This window comes from Sapajus apella, unplaced genomic scaffold (assembly GCF_009761245.1).
Source record: "Sapajus apella isolate SASKATOON/1434 unplaced genomic scaffold, GSC_monkey_1.0 scaffold164, whole genome shotgun sequence".
In the NCBI taxonomy this organism is placed as follows: domain Eukaryota; kingdom Metazoa; phylum Chordata; class Mammalia; order Primates; family Cebidae; genus Sapajus; species Sapajus apella.
In genome coordinates, this window is record NW_022437104.1 from 696,563 (window position 1) to 717,645 (window position 21,083).

At 42.5% G+C, this 21,083-nt stretch overlaps 1 protein-coding gene across 12 annotated transcripts in view; it reads right to left on the minus strand.

Annotated features, from left to right (window-relative positions):
- The window catches only part of HUWE1 (HECT, UBA and WWE domain containing E3 ubiquitin protein ligase 1), a 157,352-nt gene extending 151,808 nt beyond the window's left edge, over positions 1-5,544 (minus strand). For 3 of the 12 annotated variants that reach the window (XM_032267008.1, XM_032267005.1, XM_032266995.1), the window contains exons 1-2: positions 5,433-5,544; positions 5,115-5,213 (exon numbers count right to left, since the gene is read on the minus strand). The gene's annotated coding sequence lies outside the window, so the exon portion shown is untranslated. Of the gene's footprint in view, positions 1-2,217; positions 2,272-2,583; positions 2,691-2,721; positions 3,122-5,010; positions 5,214-5,432 lie in introns of those variants that run through there. The other 9 variants (XM_032267004.1, XM_032266996.1, XM_032267000.1 and 6 more) reach the window with 8 other exon arrangements.
- Between the last annotated feature and the right edge of the window lie 15,539 nt (positions 5,545-21,083).

The following is a 21,083-nucleotide window of genomic DNA, read 5'->3' on the forward strand; positions in this document are numbered from 1 at the left end:
AAAAAAAAAAAAAAAAAAAAAAAAAAAAAAAAAAAGAACAAAACAAACAGTAAGGAAAACCTTCTCCAAGTCAAATATAGTCACTTCTGTTGAATAAGTACATTAAAAAATATAAAATGGCAATAACACAATAGGAAATAGTGTATTTAAGAGCCAGCAGTAATTCGCCATAGAAAACAAGCTTGGTATTCCAAATGATCTTTCTCTCTCAGATAGGAATTATCTTACTCAGGTAAGAAGATGCCAAATAGCAGATCCCCACAGTGATCTGAGGGACCAAACAAATGAGGGTGGGGGAAAGCAGCATGAACACTTGAAAATTAGCTAACAGAAGTTCCTTTTACCACTGTGAAATGCATGGCACCAAATTACTTTTGTAGAGTGAATGACAGGACAGACTGCTTTTGAAGGAGTGGAAGAAATGAGTAGGCAACGCATGAGGCACCCCTTCCGAAAGGTAGAACACTTGGGTGTGGTTCTGGACAGGAACATTATGGCTGGTGGTTATTCCAGGACAGTGATTAGGCACTGAAGTTGCTAGACCATTACAAGGAAACAGAGTGGGAATCATGTTCAAACATCATGAACCACTGGAGATAAAAAGTTTGGCCTATGAGGAGGAAAAAATGTATAAAAGTTATAGATCTGGCCTAGAAATATGCCACAAATGTATACTTGAAGAAACAAAAATCTCTTATTCTTTCCCAGGTCATAAAAACCAGCATATGACACAAGTACATCTACCAATGTATTTAAAAGGCAGAGTTTCGCTCTTGTTGCCCAGGCTGGAGTGTAAGGGGCCATCTCAGCTCACTGCAACCTGTGCCTCCCAGGTTAGATTCAAACCATTCTCCCGCCTCAGCCTCCTGAGTAGCTGGGATTACAGGCATGGGCCACTTCGCCCGGCTAATTTTGTATTTTTAGTAGAGAAGGGGTTTCTTCGTGTTGGTCAGGCTGGTCTCAACCTCCCGACCTCAGATGATCAGCCCACCTTGGCCTCCCACAGTGCTGGGCGCGCCCGGCCTACCAATGTATTCTTAAACCAAAAAGCAGGTAATCCTAACTTATTGTGTGCCTACCATTAGACAGTTGACATTTTGTTGTTTGTTTTTACTAATTCTAGCAACAACCCTTTAATGTAAGCACAACTATCCCCATTTTATACGTATATATATATATATATATATATATGAACTGAGAATCTGAAAATTTGCCCAAGGTCACAAGGTTCAATGTGAACCCAAAACACACACAATTATTTCCACCATACCAGGAATCCGCCTATGACTGGGGAATGTTGGTGTCTCCTCAATCTATGCAACACTAGGGATAAAAGAAAACAATGCTGAACATGTAATCTACAAAGAAGAAACAAATTAGGAATTAACTGGCGATAGTAACGGTGGCATGGGGGGGAAGAGGAAATAAACAATAGGGCAGATTGAGGGGCAGGACAATCAACGCTGTTTTCTAGTACATGGAAGGGGTAAAATGTAGTGAAGCCTCACAGGAGAATATCTTCCTTCTAGGGGATTCAGCTCCTGGAAAAGGAGAAGGGGAGTGGGGGATAGAAAGATTAAGAAATAAGAAGCAGGTTAGAGGTTTAAATAGATGTCCACAGACCAAGAGGCTCCAGACACTCAGAGCAAGGCTCTGAGGCTTGCAGGGGAAATATAAGAGGGACGGAAGACAGAAAGCGAGTTTACTGGAGAGTTATCCTCTGCAGCCTTCAGAGGGGGAGGAATGAGGAAGGGAAGGCTAATGGCCCTGAACGAAAAGGCCACTTAAACTGCAATATCCAACCATCGACCCATTCATAGTTTCGCAGCATGCAGAGCTAAGAAATCCGGATCAGAGTCAAACAAATATGAAGACTTGAGGAAATGGAAGGCTACTATGGCTCCATCCACAAAGATGGAGTAAATGCAGGCAACAGGATAGGCTCTATTCAACATCTGCGCCAAGGGGACCAATGGAAGAGGGAGACAGGGCGGGCTAGGGGACTCAGACTAAGCTCGAATTTAGGACTGGGGAAGGAGTGACAGGGAAAAGCACTGGCTCCCCCCTCCCTTACATACGAGCCAACTATCCAAGTAAATGAAGATTAGATAGGACGACAGAATTGGAAGGGGCAGAGGAGAAGAAGTACGCAGACACTACTGCTTGACCCCTAAGCCTTAGCTCTAAAACCGGGAGAGTTGGCGAAGATGACCCCACCTCGAGAAAAACCGCGGTATTCATCGGAGTCGTCTGAGGTGCTGAGAACCGAGGCTGGCCGACAGAAAAGGTAGGGGGAAAGGACCAGTCGTTGTTGGTTGCTTCCCTCTTTCCCACCGTTCAATTTAACCACCAACCCCACTCCCCAGCGAACTCGACTCCCCTCCCACCCTTCCCAATCCGCCCACTGCGGCGGCAACAACGGAGGCGTTGACCGATCGGTGGGGCAAAGGCGGGCCCACACGCGGCCGAGGCCCGGGAAATGGTGTCGCCTCAACGGACTAGAAACGAGGTGGTTTTCACCTCAGGTCTGGTTTACCGGCACCCCAGCGTTTCGCCAATCGTCAGCTCCTTAACGCCAGGTACCTTAGAGGCGTCATAAAGGCGGATAGCCAACACCTCAGTGCTGGGTCCTGGCCGGACAGACATCAGCCTCCGCCGCCATCTTAACACCAGGCGGACCGACCCTAGTCACTGGCCCCCCCCCCCCCCCGCCCAAGCTACCTCCGCCACCGCCAACGAATCCCACGAGGACGTAACCCCGCTCCCGCGAGAATTCTCCAGCTTAGAACGGCACGAGCCGAAGACCTTGCCGCCTCCGCCGCTACTGCAGTCAGTAGTCGAGGCACCGCCGCCTCCACGCGATCCCGCGAGAACCTCTACCGGACGGGAAAAGCCTGAGCCCAGCCCTTTCCAGACCCCTCCTCCCTCCCACCAAAGCCGAAGTACCTTTACCCTACGCGAAGCGAAAAGCAAATGACGCACAATCTAACGAAGGAGCGAGGGGCGGAGCGACTCTACCATGGCCGGCTCCCGCATGCGCTGAGAACTATCGCGATATTACGCTTTATCTTCGGCGAGACCTTGTTAATTCACCGCAGGATGCCGCCCGCGCCTCGCCTTTAGGAAACATGAGATATCGCGAGACCCGATGCACGCTCCTAAAAAGGAGAAAGGCGGGGCTTCATGAAAATGACTGGGAGTTTTTCGGGGGAAGGGAGGAACCTCCCGTCCTGCAGGGATCTAGCCTACCACGAGGTTTCCGACCCACTGCGGAGCTGGTTGCCAAACCTCGCGATGACACAGCTCAGCGCCAAATCTCGGCCATGTCCTGAAAACTGCCTCCGCCCCCGATCTAGGTGTCTAGAGCCTAGTGCTTGAAGAAAATTTAAAAAGTCAACCTGTTTATTCTCACGCTTCCGGGCAGGGCTGTACCAATTAGCCAAACTGTTCTGGAAGGGGAGCAAAGAGTCCCCCATTGTTACCTGCCTCCAGGAATAACATACTATCCTGGACTAACATTTAAAAGACGTTCAATCTCACAATAAGCACACAAATGCAAATGCAAACAATGACATAACATTTTTTGCCCATTAGATAAGAAAAAAAAATTTTAAACCTATATTATCCAGACTCCTTCCCTCGCCGCACTGCAGGCTAACCTGAATCCATCTTAATCTAACTAAAGGCCATATCATTAGTTCTAGTTCCAAAGCCACCAATTTTAACTACTGAAGCTTTACCTTGGCATAACTAAAAAGATCCAATAAAGTGGTTTTCTCCAAACAAAGGAGTCTGCCCTCAAAGGAAAATTCAAGCTTCGGGGATGGGGGGAAAATGCCTGAAGCTTTTAATATGGCAGTTTTTCCACGTCTAGCCAACAATGTTTCTCCAATAAATCTTGGGATCCAATCTGGCTCGATTTGTGGGCTTTTCCATTCTAACGCATTGTTCTGTCCATTCTAATTTAAATAGTTCCTTTAGAGTACATTTTAATAGCCAGTAGTACAAATACCCCTATCTTTACTTACGTTTTAAAAATTTTTTTTCAGTTATTCTTAGCCATTTTTTTCCCGGATGAACTTTAGAATCATTAAGTTCCAAAAAACTTGGTATATTTATTGAAATTGTATCAACTGTGTAAACCAATATAGGAAAAATGGACATCACTACAATATTTAGCCTTCTTATTCAGAAGCATAGTATTCCTTCTCCTTTTATGCAGACGTTCTTTTATTGTATTCGTCAATAAAGTTTTATAGTTTACTTCCAGGTATTTTTATTCGTTTCTCTTGCTATTGCGAACAGGTTTTTTTAATTATTAAAATTTCAAAATGGTTATTGCTTATAGATAGGAAAACTGCCTATCTATTGATAATTTGCCTATTTACTTTTGTAATCGGACAAACAAAAATATGATCAATTTCACCAGTAATCAGGGAAATGCAAATGAAAACAATGACATACGATTTTTTGCTTTTTAAATTGGCTAAAATTACAAAGATTGATAATACGTGTTGGCGCAACTGGAAAAATAGGCACTCTCGCACAACATTGAAGAGTAAATTAGTACAGGCTTTTTCGAAGGCAATTTGGACAAAGCTATCAAAATTCAAAATGCATATACACCTTGACCAAGCAATTACTCTTCTAAGAATCTGTCCTACAGAAATACTCATACATGTGCATGATACATATACACAAATCCATTCATTATGGCATGGCTTGCAATAGTCCCCTCCCTCCCCCAACAGAGAAACAAGCTAATGTATATCAATCGGGAAATGGTTAAATAAACTGTAGTACAATCATACAATGCAGCTGTTTAAAACCCGACATAAATTTGGATTCCCGGATATAAGAAGATCTACAAGACATATTCTTAGATTTTTAAACAAGCAATTAGTCGAAATGAATGTGTGTACGAGTGTGTGTGTAGTACCATTTAGATACCAAAACATATACATGCAACGCCTAGTAGTTACCCGCGAAGCCTGCCCGCCCGCCCCTCACCTTCCCTCTCCTCTGAGGCCGCCTTCCTCGAACCAGTGAGAAACGGTGAAGGCCCGGCCTCTACTCCCTCTTTAGGGCCACTGGGCCATGGCTAATGCCGGTACCTCGCATCCCCTCTGTCGGCCGCTCTCTCGCCGCGCCGCCGGCCGCTGCCGGGCTGCCCCAGAAGATGCGGCTAGCTCTCCACTGGCGCCAGCCGAGGTCTGGGGGAGGGGAGAGGAGGCGGGGTTCAGGGAGGGTTGGGGCAGGCCGCCCAGCCCCTCTAGCTGCCTTTCCCGCAGGCTCCCCAAGGCCGCCACCTCCGCGCCTCCGCGCAGGGTCCCGTGGGAACTCCCCCCCCACCGCCACTGTCCCCCGCGAGAAGCCGAGGACGGCCGCGCTAACACAGCTCCCCCCGCCCCAGCCCAGGGATAGACGCTCACCTCGGCCGCAATCGCTCTGCGGGGCCCGCAGGAGCGTGCGGGGTCCGCGGCCCTGCTTCAGCCCTATTCCAGACCTGCTCCCCTCGCTCGCCCTCAGTCGAAAACCTCCCGGCTCCGGCTCAGCTCAAACTCGATTTGGGGCTCCACCCACCGCACGCGAAGTCCCGCCCCTGAGCCTCGGGAGGGCCCTCCCTCCGCGGTGAAATCGGGTCCCTTGCAAGGGACCGCGCCTGAGCTACCCAAGGCCCAGTAAACGTAACCATAGGCGATGTCGCTAAGAATTGGGATTTGATTCGAGGCTCGGTGGAAGCCTCGGAAGGGAACATGATTTGATCTGATTTACCTTTAAAAATTAACGACCTCGCTAGATGCCTTGTGAAGAATGGGGAGGTGTGGGGCAAGAGGGCAAGCCCGGAGCGGGAGCGAAGGGTGGGAGACGACGTGGGATGCGGACCACCCAGAGTACACGCAAGCAAACACTTAAAACACTTCAGGCGCATAGTAAGCCCTCAATAAACATTCTTTTTCTCCTTTAATTATTTGGAACGGCAGGGCAAATTGACAAGAATCCTGTAGAGGTTCTGCATCTGTAAATGCATGGGAATAAAAAGGACCTGGTAGGAGATTCCCTGTTAACCCTACTTAATTAATGTGGTCTGCAGAAGACATTGGAGGGGCAGGGGACTTTGACTTGGAACTCCAGCTACTTCGATAAGGTTTTGATTTTTAACAAAAAGTATGTATGTACTTAGTATTTAAAGACAAAAGCACTATTAAAAGAACTCCTGAGATATAGAGGAAATAAAAACTGTAATTATACCCTCCACTTCTCTGATTCCAGCCCTCAGGAGCAGTGGTTCATGCTCAAATTGAGAATCTGCTGAATGGATCCCCCACCTCAATATATACTTACACGTAAAATTTTGTATATGATCTCAGAAGATGTACAGGGCCCTTTTGAGACACATTAAATATTTTTACAGTTTTTTTTTTTTTTTTTTTTTGAGACAAGGTATCACTCTGTCACCCAGGCTGAAGTGCAGTGGTACGGTCACGGCTCACTGCAGCTTCGACCTCCAGAACTCAAGGATCCTCCTGCCTGCCTCCCAAGTAGCTGGGACTACAGGAATGTGCCACCACGCCTAGATAACTTTTTTTTTTTTTTGTAGAGACAGGGTCTCACTATGTTACCCAGGCTGGTCTCAAGCTCCTGGGCTTAAGCAATCCACACGCCTCGGCCTCCCAAAGAGCTGGGATTATAGGCGTGAGACACCGCACTGGCCTGTCTATAACATTTTAGTGGCAACATGAAGCTCTAGTTTCTTTAGCATGTAATTAACTTCAATTTTGTTCTTTTTTCACTTTAAAATTTGTTTCCTAATTACATATGATTATTGTAAAACAGATAAATTTAAAGTTTCCCTTACATTCATATACACAAATAGAAAAACATGTCTTTATTTTTTGTTTCTCATTAAAAAATAAATAGCATCCTATTTTATGTATTGTTCTGTTAATTGCTTTATTCACTTAATGTAGCTTGAAGATCTTTCCATGTCAGTATATATAAATCAACCTCATTTATCTTACCTACTGCATAGTATTCCGTTGAATGTATATACTATAATCATTCACCTATTGATAAACACGTTATTTTCAATCTTTTACAGTGGTTTTTTTTTGTACTATTAACAATGCTGCAATAAAATTCCTTGTATATGATTTTTTCTGCAGATGCTAAAATATTTCTGTGAGATAAATATGGATAGTTGGATCAAAAGTAGCACACTTTTTTTTTTTTTAAGACAGTGTCTCGCTGTCACCCGGGCTGGAGTGTACTGGTGCGATTAGGGCTCACTGCAGCCTCGACCTTCAAGGCTCAAGCGATCCTCCCACCTCAAGCCATCCTCCTACCTCAAGCGATCCTCCCACGTCAGTCTTCCCGCTAGTAGCTGGGACTACGGGCGTGTGCCATCACGCCTGGCTAATTTTTTTTTTTTTTTTTTTTTTGAGAGACGGAAGTCTCTCTCTGTTGCAGGCTGGAGTACAGTGGTGCGATCTCGGCTCACTGCAACCTCCGCTTCCCGGGTTCAAGCGATTCTCCCGCCTCAGCCTCCGGAGTAGCTGGGACTACAGGCACATGTGACCACGCCCTGCTAATATTTTGGTATTTTTAGTAGATACGGGGTTTCTCCATGTTTGTCAGGCTGGTCTCACACTCCCGACCTCAGGTGATCTGCCCACCTCGGCCTTCCAAAGTGCTGGGATTACAGGTGTTAGCCACCGCGCCCGGCCAATTTTTGTATTTTTTGTAGAGATGAGCTATCAGTACATTGCTCAGGCTGGTCTCAAACTTCTCAGCTCAAGTGATCCTCCCGCCTCAGCCTACCAAACTGCTTGGATTACAGGCCTGAGCCACCGTGCTCTGCCCAAAGATAGCACATTTTGAAATTTTAATACATAAAGTCAAATTGCCACGTAGAACAACTATTTCAGTTCATACCTCCACTAGCAGTAAGTAAGAATTACCGTTTCCCTAAATTCTTACCTGGACTGGATATTAAACAATCATTTTAATATTTTGCCAATATAATGGGTTAAAAAATCTCATTATTTACATTTCCCTGATTATTAGCTAAGTTAAGGAGTATTTTCTTTCTTCTTTTTCTTTCTTTCTTTCCTTTTTTTTTTTTTGAGATAATCTCAGTCTGTCTCCCAGGCTGGAGTGCAGTGGCATGATCACAGCTCACTGCAGCCTCTATCTCCTGGCTTCAAAGGATCTTCTCGCCTCAGCCTCCCAAGTAGCTGGGACTACAGGTGCAAGCCACCATTTCCAGCTAATTTTTGCGGGGACGTGGGGGCAGAATGGGGAACAAGACAAGATCTCACTATGCTGCCCAGCCTTGTCCCAAACTCCTGGACTCAAGCAATCTTCTCCAATCTGCCTCGATTACAGGCATGAGCCACTGTGCTGTGCCTCAAGAGATTTTTATCTATTTTATTATGAACATTTTCATACAACAACATTGAAAGAATTTTACCTCTACATACCCACCACATTGATTTTACCATGTTTTGTTATAGCTTTACTACGTATCTATCATTTATCTATCCACCAATCATGCCATCTTATTTTTTATGCATTTCTCTTTCTCATTTAACTAAACTCTCTAGAGTTTACTCTATTCTGTTGATATTTTCAAAGAACTATTTCTTAGATTTATTTTTCTGTTATACCATTTTCCCCTATTCTCTACTTGTTATTATTTTCAGCTTTAATGTGTATTAATATCTTCCTCCAGTTTTCTCTAAGTTTATATTTTTCAGTGATTTACTTCATATGAAGTGCTCTCATTCTCATTAATTTCTAGCTTATAATTTTAGGTTTGACTTCTTCTTTGACCATGAGATATTTAGAAGTATTTTCTTTGTAGGTGACTCAAATTTTTTCTTATTTGGGTGTTTTTGTGGTTAGAGGTTAGGTGTACTGCACTGTGTTCCATTAATGTGACATTATTTCTACTATTGGAAATGCACTGTGCTTTCTTTTATGACTCAGTATCTGATCAATCTTTGCAAGAGTTGCATAGGCATTTTAAAAAAACTTTATAGTGTACAACTTATGTGCTTTTGTAACTGTTTTCATATATTTAATGGAATATTGTTTGCTATGTATGTTTATGACAGAAGATACCTTGGTAGATAGTCTCTTTTTTTCTTTTTTTAGAGGCAGGATCTCACTCTGCTGCCTAGAGCTAGAATGCAGAGGCATAAGCATAGCTCACAGCCACCTCAAACTCTTTAGTATCTCTCTTTACCCTGTTTAAAGTTGTCTTTTTTTTTTTTTTTTTTTTGCCATGAATACCATGTTTTTTTTTTTTCTTGGTTTTTTTTTTTTTTGAGACACAGTTTCACTCTGCCACCTGGGCTGGAGTACAGTGGTGCCATCTTAGCTTGCTGCAACCTCTGCTTCCCTGGTTCAAGCGATTCTCCTGCCTCAGCCTTCTGAGTAGCTGGGATTACAGATGCACACCTCACCACACCCAGCTAATTTTTGTATTATTAGTAGAGATAGGGTTTCACCGTGTTGACCAGGCTGGTCTCGAACTCCTGACTGCAAGTGATCCACCCATCTCGGCCTCCCAAAGTGCTGCTATTAAAGGCATAAGCTACCACACCCAGCCTGAATACCAATTTTTCTAATATTCATGCTGTCGTTTTTGTATATAAAATATTTTCCTTTTTTTTTAACTGATTACAGAAGATCAGACAAATCTATAAATTATTCAAATAGAGTTAATGGCATGATGTAGATTCTTTCAGCTCTTTTTCTATCCATACATTTACACCTATATTATAATGAAGATTTTTTTAAACCAAAAAATAAATAATAATATATTTAAGTTTTACAACTTGCTTTATGAAGAATGCATTCTTGCAATTCTTCCTGTCAGTGTCTATACATTCACCTTATTCTTTTTAACTGATCTCTGGAGCTGGCACTTACACAGTACCTGGCCCAGCACTTGCTTCTTTAAAAAAGATTAAATATTGCTTCAGGGAAGCCTTCCTTGACCCCCGCCTCCCTCTCAAAAAAACTGGATCAAGGCCCACTGTAATACGCCTTCATAATACTCTGCTATTTTCCTCCCAAGCCACCCAAAATAATTGTACAGTTGTGTGATTAATATCTGTTCCCCCCCACCCTAAACACACACATACACACACCCCTCACATCTCTACACTGAACAGTGAGCTCCTCAGTGGCAGGGACCCAGCCTGTTTTTTTCCTACTTATACTCCAGCACCTAGCACAGTGCCTGAAAATTATATCTGTTGAATAAATATTTTTGATGTCATTATGCCCATTTTACAGGTTAGAAAGCTGAGTTAACTTAAGTAACAGTTGTCCTATAAGAAATCCCGTGAGGGTACTCAGAAATAAATAGAGGCAACAATAGATTATGAGTATTTTAAGATGGCAATACATCAAAGATTTACCTTATTTTTAAATTATTCACATAGGGTAGATGTTCCTTTGGATTGTTACTGAGTTTTCATGATTATAGAGAGTGCTCAAATGAATATCCTTGTAGAAATAGCTTTACACATGTACGTACTCCTATAAGATAAATAAATAGAAATTAAATTCCAGCAAAGGGAATGCACATTTTACAATTGGATGGATATTGCCAAATTGCCCTCCAAAAGAGATTATGCAAATTTATATTTGTAGTACCCAAGTATGAGAGTGCTTTTGCCCTCATACCCTTGCCAAAGCTGTGCATTTTCACTCATTTTTTTCTTTGCTAATCTGATCCTTACAAAGTGATATATCATTCTTTTCATTTTCATATCTTTGATTTTTGGTGAGGTTGAATATCTTTTAATTTGTTTCTTGGCCATTTATATTCTTCTTCTTTTAAATGTATAGCCTGTTTGTGTACTTTGCCCATGTTTTTTGTTGAATAGTCTTTTGTTGTTGAGTTGGAATAGCTCTTTTTATATCACAAATAATACTCTTGTCTTCCTGTCATAAATATTTTCTCAGTTTTTTGTTTGTGTTTTCACCTTGTAAAGCTGTTTCTTAGAATATACAAGTTTAACATTCTTTATATAATCCAATTTGTTATCATTTCATTTATTTATAGTAGCTAGTTTAAGTGCTGTGTTCTGAAAGACTTTGCCCACTTCAAGAGTAGAAAACTCTTCATCTGTATTTTCTTCTAACACCTTTATGGTTTTGAATATTACATTTAAATATTTGTCTTATGTGGGTTTTATTTTGGTGTGTAGTCAAAATGTAGGGTTCCAACTTTAATTTTTTCTCAAGATCTATCCAGTTGTTCTTCACAATTATTGAACAGTTGACATTTCACTAATTAACTTAAAATGCCCCCTTCATCAAATACTAAAATCCCTGACATTTTGGGATCCATTTATAGAATCTTCTGTTCCATTGTGTAATAGTTAAGAGTGCCAGCACTGGAGCTGGATTTGCACCCAGCTCTGCCATTCATAGTTTCCTCTTCTGTGAAATGGGGATGATAGTATCCACCTCACAAGGTTGTGATTACTAGATAAGTTCATTTTTCTACACTGATTAGAACTGTTTCTGGCCCTCAGTAAGTATTTGGTATTTTTATAGTATTTATTATTCTTAAATTTTTAGTATTTTTCATAGTACACAATCACATCATCTGCACATAATGGTATTTTTATCGCCTTGTAGAGTGACAGTTAGTCAACGTGAACAATTTATAGATGACCTATTACAACTCTACTTATCCCCCATCCTCGTATCTTATCCAAACTAGACATCTTAACTCTAGTTAGGAAGGGAGGGGAAAGAAGAGGAAAGGAAATGAAGCCATCCCTATTCACAGATGGCATGGCTGTCTACACAGAAAATCCCAAATGGCACACACATGCACCCCTCCCTAGAACTACTACATGAATTTAGCAAGGTTGCAGGATACAAGGTCAACACACAGAAATCAAATCACATTTCTTATCCTAGCAATGAACAATACTATTTGTAATAGCTTCCCCCAAAATAAAGTGCTTAGGTAAAAATCTAACAGAACGTGTACAGGACCTTTATGCTGAAAACTACAAAGTGCTAATGAAAGAAATCTCCAAAGTCCTCAATAAATGGAGAGATAGACCATGTTCAGAGATTAGAACACTTAACATATTACAGATGTCAGTTCTAAGTTGATCTGTAGACTTCCATGCAATTCCTATTAAAATCCCAGCAAGATTTTTTGTGGCATACATCGACTCTAAAATTTACATGGAAAGGCAAAGGAACAAGAATAGCCAAAGCAATTTTGAAAAGATTAATAAAGTTGGAGGAATCACACTGCTGTACCTGATCTTAAGACTTACCACACAGCTACAGTAATCAAGACAGTATGGCTTTGGAGAAGAGATAGACATGTAGACTAACATAACAGAATAAAGAATGCAGAAATGGACTCATGCAAATCTTGATCAAACCCTCACACCTTAGACAGAAATTAACTCTTGGCATTCATGAAGGGGATAAAAAAAAGATTTAAAAAACGGAAATTAACTCAAAATGGAGCATAGTTCTGGATATAAATAACAAAACTATAAGATTTTTAGAAGAAAACATAGGGGAAAATCTGGAACTTTCATATATTGCTGGTGGGAATGCAAAATGATACGGTTGCCCTAGAAAACAGTTGCATAGTTTCTTTAAAAATTAAATATGGCCAGGCGCGGTGGCTCACGCTTGTAATCCCAGCACTTTGGGAGGCCGAGGCGGGTGGATCACGAGATCAAGAGATCGAGACCATCCTGGTCAACATGGTGAAACCCCATCTCTACTAAAAATACAAAAATTAGCTGGGCATGGTGGCGCACGCCTGTAGTCCCAGCTACTCAGGAGGCTGAGGCAGGAGAATTGCTTGAACACAGGAGGCGGAGGTTGCGGTGAGCCGAGATCGTGCCATTGCACTCCAGCCTGGGTAACAAGAACGAAACTCCGTCTCAAAAAAAAAAAAAAAAAAAAAATTAAATATACACTTACAATATAACGCAGCAATCCCAAGCCTAGGTATTTGCCCTAGAGAAATGAAAACTTATGTTCACAGAAAACGTGTACAAAGAAGCTTAAAGAGGCTTTATTCATAATTCCCCAAACCTGGAGACAACCTAAATATTCTTCAAGGGGTGAATGGATAAACAAATAGGGGTGCATGCATGCAGTAAATTACTACTCAGCAATAAAATGGACTGAACATGCAACAACTTGGATATATCTCAAAAGCATTATGCTAAGCGAAAGGAGAATGTTCTGAAAAGATTATATGCTGTACTTTATTTGTTTGTTTGTTTCTTGGGAATTTTTGGAGACAGAGCCTTACTCTGTTGCCCAGGGTGGAGTACAGTGGCACAATCTTGGCTTACTGCCTACCAGGTTCAAGAGATTCTCGTGCCTCAGTCTCCCAAGTAGATGAGACTCAGGTGCACGCCACAGTGCCCAGCTAATTTTTGTATTTTAGTAGAGACAGGGTTTCATCATGTTGTTCAGGTTGGTCTTAAACTCCTGACCTCAAACGATCAGCCCGCTTCAGCCTCCCCAAGTGCTAGGATTACAGACATGAGCCACCACACCCAGCCTGTATGTTTTTGTTTATGTGACATTTTTTCAGAAGACAAACTATAGTGATAGAGAGCAGGTCAGCGATTAGGCGTGGAGGCATGCGATTTCAAAGCAATAACACGATCAAGTTTTTGGAGGTTATAGAACTGTTCTGTATCCTGATAGTGGTGGTGGTGACATTAATCTATGTACATATTAAAATTCTTGGAACTATACAGAAAACATCAAATTTACTGTATTGATAAAAGTACAAGAAATGATGCTATAATCAAAATGACCCTGCTATGTCTTGCGGGTCAGTACACAACTTTAGGTTTCTGTAACCATTTTTTTATCCTTACAATTTCTTCTGGGAATTCTAAGCTCACTGTAAAATATCCTTAGTACGGGTAAGCCTTTGTGCTCAAACCAGTTAACCCTGTCATGTTCTGCAAGGTGCGTCAATTAGAATTCTTCTGAATCTAATACAAATTTGGGGCTTGAATTTTGTAGGTCTTCATTTGAGAATCCCTGCTCCTTCGATGTACAATGTTGGCCTATGTGAGAACAAAAATGGGGTCTCTATGAGGGAGGAAGAAAGTAAGGGATGGCCATTGGGTATGTGGGCCATGCAGAAAATGGTGGGGATGATATTGCTCCTAGAAACCCCTGGAAAATTCCACACAAGAACAGAATTTGGGACCAGCACCAAGTAGCAGGCTCTCCTTTTGGCTTTACTTGCACACTCATCTGTAGTGCTACCACTCCCAGGGTGTAGAATCCCGAGCAATTGTATCTCTCTGAGAAGCCACACCCCAAAACCAGTTTCCCAGTAGGCTCAACATTACCTGCGTTTTTTTTTTTTTTTCTGATATCAGAGAGTGGCACCTTAGAAAGCTACGATTGGTCTACATCTGCCCATCTTGCTCACAACAACAGCAAAGACAAAACATAAAAGATATCGGCTGGACATGTCAAATCAGGCCCATCCAGTCAGCTGACCATGGTGACTGACGCTGTGGCCTGTCGTAGCGGCTTTCAAATGTTTTTCAGATCAGTTTACACAATAAGAAACATACCATATTTGACATCACAACTCAGTACATGTACCTGTGCATGCAAACACACACACACACACACACACACACACACACACACACACACACACCATCTCAAGCCAGTGTTTCACAAAACAATATTTACCTTTATTATGTGAATACACTCTGCTTAAAGAAAAACTTTTTTTTTCATTTTTCTATTCATTCTGTTAAATGTTGATTTCACTCCACTATATTGATTTCACAGCCCACCAATGCTTTAAGACCTGCAGTTTGGAAAGAACTGCCCTAAGGGGTGAGGTGTAATGGTTCCCAATTCCAGAGGCCTTTAGAACAACCACCAGTAGCCCCATGTGGGATGTTGTAGCTGCTTCAAGACTTTAGTCCCAACCTAAAACAATGCTGCTGCAACCTTGTCTTTTTCCTCATCAGCTTCCCAGACTTCAGAGTTCCGGCCTCTTAAATCAGCTGCCTTAGCAGTGAGAAGGCCAGAGGCCCTCCAGGCTGTGCGCGGAGCCCGAGTTGCCCTAGCAACACTTGGCTGTAATTGACTCCCGCAGTCACCTGCTCCAGCCTCCCTGCTTCTCTGCACTATGAGCTGTGGCCCCCTTTTCTCCTGCCTTTCATAACAACTTCTCCATCCTCATTATATAGACAGATGTCTCCTCATTCCTCCCCCTCCCGATGGATGGTCAGATTCTTGGCACCCACCTCCCTGGCACTCTCCACATTGCCAAATACTCGCTCTGACATGATTAGACACTCACAGAGATGGATGATTTGCATTTCTTTCAGATCACAAACAACATCTAATGCTGGCCAATTTAGCTGAGAGAACACAAACTCAAACGTAGGCAGGGGCTAAGCAGGTCACACAAGAGCCTAGTTGGGAACTGTGCCCCTTTCTAAATGAAACAGTGGCTATTCCATCCAGCTGATTTTGCCCTATAGAAATGCATATCCACATAGCCAGAATCTTTGAACTGTTCCAGAGAAGCCATAAAATCTGGGTCTTTTTTGAACTCTACCAATTTTTACATGCTGACAAGTAATTAAAAAAATATTTTTGAAAATTCTTATGGGCTAAATCAAACACATGTGTGGGTTGGATCCATTCACCAGGCTACCAGTTTGCAAGTTCTGTTTTAAACTCTCTTTCATCCTCTGTCTTGCATTTGGACTTGATGTCCTCTGCCATCTGAGGCCAACAAAAACAAAAACAATAACTGGGCTTAAATTAACTCTAAACTTCTCTCCCTCCCAGATAGCCACAGTAATTAGGCAAAGACTCTTAAGAAGTATTCATGGAGCAAAACCAGTTGGTTCCACTGTCTCTACTCAGCACCAGAACACCCAATTCTACCTATTCTTCTGTTCCAGTTAGTTTCAGTCATACAGTAAGAATGTAAGGTTGTAAGGCTGGCCACTGAAGAAAGCTCTGACCTCTGGGGGAGGGGGCCTTTCCCTGGGCTCTTCCCCTTATCGTAGCCATAAGTTAGCTGACATCCCCCATTCTTGTATTCCCACCTATCCATGAAATAGGAACTGCTGCCCTTTCAGAAGTATTGCGAAGAGAGCTTCCTGCAGCCCCTTTGCACCTCCTCCCCACAGTAACTTGATTGGTGAGGTTCCAAGACAGGACTGAATGCTTGTTGCTCAGCCCCTGCTGAGCTCCCTGCGCTCTCTTTTTCGGAGTTCCCTTGCCCACAGAACACCTGTGTTCTCCTCTCTGCCTCTCCATGTGGTCAGCCTACAAGGGTAGGGAGGCCTACAGGTGGATGAACACCCTTTCTGTGACTGGGGGTGTGGATAAGCACCCTTTCTGTGACTGGTGGGGTGAGGGTCTGCTGTACAGACCCATCTATCCCCTCAGGAGGGTGCAAAAGTCTAGGCTTGGGATGAACCAGTTGGAAACCTGATTCAGGCTACAGGCCACAGACCTATTCTCCAAATCAGTCTTAACAACAATACGTCTCAATATTCTGATTCCTCTTTAACTTCCGTGTCTCTTTCTCAATTAGGAATTCAGGGGAGAGACTGGTGTGATTATATGATCTTTGGAGAGACCCCATGGTGTATGAATGGGGAAACCTTGAGAAATGGATGCAATGACTGGCATTTGAGGGAAGCATTTCTCTTTGTAGGAGTGTGGTGACTGGTATGCACAGGTGTTCTGGCTGTTTTTTTCTTTTTCGTAAGGACAGGCCCTGGAAAGTACTGGCCATGTGCATCATTGACTTGGGGATTTTACAGCAGTTTGTATGATAGCTGGTGTCTGCAGGCACGTAAATGCTTTTGATAGACAGTGGCCTTAGAAAACATAAGCCTCAAAGGTTTTTGACCTTGCAGTTGTAGCTGGTATCTAAAAGCAGATAGGCCCACGCAGACCCTGAGTAAGAACAAACTGTGCATGCTTTTGTGGCTGAGGCATGGATAAGAGTATCAGGAAAAGAATATTTAGCCTTGGCTAAGGTTTGCCTCAAAACAAAGTTTCAATTATCAGACCTTTTCAGTATCAGAGGGCTGAAAAATATTTGCTCCCTTTTCTCTATCTCTCAGCCAGGATTACAGGCCAGGACTTTAAACTGCAAAAGTAGCCAAATTTCATGTGAACCACAAAGTACTAGAGTGAGAGTGTATCTTCTACATTTTAGTAGGTGGCATTCAATCAGTGCTATTATCTGTCTTGTTTTGAATTGCACCCCATTCGAGAGGCAAGCAAAAAAAAAAAAAAAACTACAAAGGGGCTGCCTTCTTGAATTTTTGTGGCACATTCACAGATTCCTAGATCCAGCCCCCTACCACCACCTCTGCATGGCCTCAGGGTGGCTCTGGATTTGTTCGTTTTGGGAGTCGTGACCATGACTTTGGATTTTAAAGACCCAGACAATGTGTTTCACCTAGGAAGGCAGGTGATTTTTATCAAGTTACAGCTAGAGGAATGGGAGTGCTTATCATACAAGGGATATATCAACTTGAATTGAGGTGGAGAAACAAATCATGAAATTATTAAAATTCCAGAGGCTAAAGCAAAAACCTTTAAAGACTAGCTTCTCTAGGAATATGGTTTGCTCGTAAAATCGAGGAATTTGAATTTCTTTCAAAATAATGCTTCATATGGATTTATTTGTGAGTGAGATAGCATTTGTTTGTGAGGATGTACTTCAAAATATTCCAAAAAATGAATGAATAGATGAGTTAAATTTGTTAAAGTGTTGATAATTATTGAAGCTGAGTGATTTATTATGCTATTCATATGGATTTCTTATAGTATTCGTTCTAATTTTTTATATGTTTAAAATTTCCCATAGCAGATCACTAGAAAAAATAAGAATAAGCTTTGGTCCTACTGTCAGAACAAGAGCAGTGAGACAATAAAAGAAAAAAATACAAGAAGATATACCGTTTAAGATGAAGGATAAGAAGGGTTTTCTTAGGAAAATGTGATCTTGAAGAGCAAGCTAGACAGAGATGAAAGGAAAAATAAGGTACACCCAAGATCTAAAGGTTCTTAAAGATGTAACTAGAAAACAGGGAGACATTTTGTTACTATGTCATAGAGGTTATCTAGGTCTCAAAGAGACCAGGGAAAGACAGGGAGAGGAGGAAAAAAAAAGAACACTGGAATTACTCTACTGATTGGAATCCGGATCTACAACGCTATTGAGTGGTGTCCTCCTAAAGGTGCACTTAGAGTCCATATAAATTTAGAGCAATTCGAAAAAAACCACATGGTAGACAAAATGCATCCCCGCCATCCATCCCCTCGAACCCTTCCCCCTACCCCAAGCTGTTCACACCTTAATCCCTACTACCTGTGAATGTAATATATTAATATGACAAAAGGGACTTTGCAAATGTACGTAAGCATACAAACTTTAAGATAGGGAGATTATCTTGGATTGCCCAGGTAGGCCCAATCTCATTTTGGCATGAGCTCTTAAAAGCTGAGAAACTGCCCTGGCTGGCAGCAAGAGCGATATGGCAGAAGGAAAAGTCAGAGGAAATCCAAGCTTAAGATGTAGGGGCCATGTGCAAGGATGGGGGAGAGGCCTTTAAGAGCCAAGAATGGCTCCCAGCTGACAGCCAACAAGTAAACAGGGTCCTCAGTTCTATCAACATAAAGAGCTAGATTTTAACAACCTGAATGAGCTTGGAAGCAGATTCTTCCCATAGCCTTCCGATAAGAGAGTCTAGCTGGCTGATACCTTGATTATGGCCTTGTGAAACCCAGAGCAGAGAAACCAGTCAAGCCAATCCAGACTTCTGACCTACAGAACAGTAGGAGAACCAGTTTGTATTTTTAAGCCTGTAAGTTCTGGCCATCTGTTCTAATATCAATAGGAAACTACTGCATACCATCATATAAAGTGGGTACATAAAATTTGAACAGATTTATGAAGGAAAGATCAAGAGGATCATTGTAAAATATGCCATGCATTTTCTTTATTATTTTATTTTTTTCAGACAGAGTCTCACTCTGTTGCCCAGGCTAGAATGCAGTGGCAGTATCTCGGCTCACTGCAACCTCCACCTCCCAGGTTCAAGCGATTCTCCTGCCTCAGCCTCCCAAGTAACTGGAACTACAGGCACGCACCACCACACCCAGCTAATTTTTTGTATTTTTGGTAGAGACGGGGTTTCACCATGTTGGCCAGGATGGTTTCCATCTCTTGACCTCGTGATCTGCCCTCCTCGGCCTCCCAAAGTGCTGGAATTACAGGCGTGAGCCACTGCACTTGGCCTGTATTTTTATTAGAAATGGAGTTTCACCATGTTGGCCAGGTTAGTCTCAAACACCTAACCTCAGGTGATCCACCTGCCTTGGCCTCCCAAAGTGCTGTGATGAACCTCACAAGTCACAAAGAGTTTGTCAGGAAAACAAATGGCTGCATCTGAAAGAAAAATTAAAGAAGAAAGCAAAGAACACACTGTGATTGAAAAAGGAGTGGTCAGCTGGGCGTAGTGATTCACACCTGTAATCCCAGCACTTTGGGAGGCTGAGGTGGGCAGATCACCTGAGGTCAGGAGTTCGAGACCAGTCTGGCTAACATGGTGAAACCCTGTCTGTACTAACAATACAAAAATTAGCTAGGTGTGGTGGGGGGGCGCCTGTGATCCCAGCTACTCAGAAGGCTGAGGCACGAGAATCGCTTGAACCTGAGAGGCAGAGGTTGCAGTGAGCTGAGATCATGCCACTGCACTCCAGCCTGGGCAACAGAGCGAGATTATGTTTCAAAAGAAAAAAAAAAAAAAGAAAGAAAATTAGCTGGATATGGTGGAATGCACCTGCAGACCCAGCTACTCTGGAGGCTAAGACAGGAGGATCACTTTAGCACAGGAGATGGAGGCCGCAGTGAGCCAAGATTGTGCCATGTACACCAGCCTGGGTGACAGCGTGAGACCTTATCTCAAAAACACACACATAAACCCCGAAACAATGCAAATTAAGACTTAGTGAGGTATTATTTTTTACTTGTTGGATTGCCAAAGTTTAAAAATCTGCCTAATTTTTGTATTTTTAGTAGAGGCAGGCACACACCACCACACCCCTTCTCTATAAAAAAAAAAAGAAAGAAAGAAAGAAAAGAAAAAGGAGTGGCCATCATGTCAGACACTGCTAATTGTCTTCTAATATCTGTTCTCACTTTCCTCTAAAGTTATTATTGTTTTAGAAACGTGTATGCCTCCCCAGCTAAACATTGCATTTCCCGTTCTCCATTGCAGCTAAGTGTGATTAAATATTAGCCAATGAGATGAGACTGGAAAAGATGTGTACTCATATCTTTTGGGTTGAGCCCTTACTGTGAGAGGTGGATCCTCTTTCCTTCCCTTCTTTATCCTGCTGACTAAAATGTGAGCCATTTTGTAGCATGTGATGGGAGCATCATTCTAGCGATGCTGAGAGTAAATGACTGGATAGCCTCGTGGAATAGTTACTACACTAGCTTTGTACTGCCTTCTGGTCTGTTACATCTGAGGGAAATAAAGTTCTGTTGTACTTAAGCCTCTGTTCATTTGTGTTACTGTTATAAGAGGCTGGACCTATATCCTAACTAATATAGCCATGTACATGTTAGGTAAGGAAAGGTGGACCAACCCGAGGAGCAGATTAATATGTTAAAAATTTAGCTGAGGCCAGGCACGGTGGCTCATGCCTATAATCCTAGCACTTTGGGAGGCTGAGGCAGGAGGATCACTTGAGCCCAGGAGTTTGAGACCAGCCTGAGCAATATAATGAGGCTAATTTTTAAAAAATTAAAAACTTAGCCAGGCATGGTGGTGCATGCCTGTAGTCTCAGCTACTTGGGGAGAGGCTGAGGTGGGAGGATGGCTTGAGTCCCAGAGTAATTTGAGGCTCCATGAGCTGTGATTGTGCCATTGCACTCCAGCCTGGGTGACAGAGTGAGACCCTGTCTAACACAGACAGATACCTTAGCTGAGCATCTGGCTCAAGATGGTGATTTGAGGCTGGCAAGG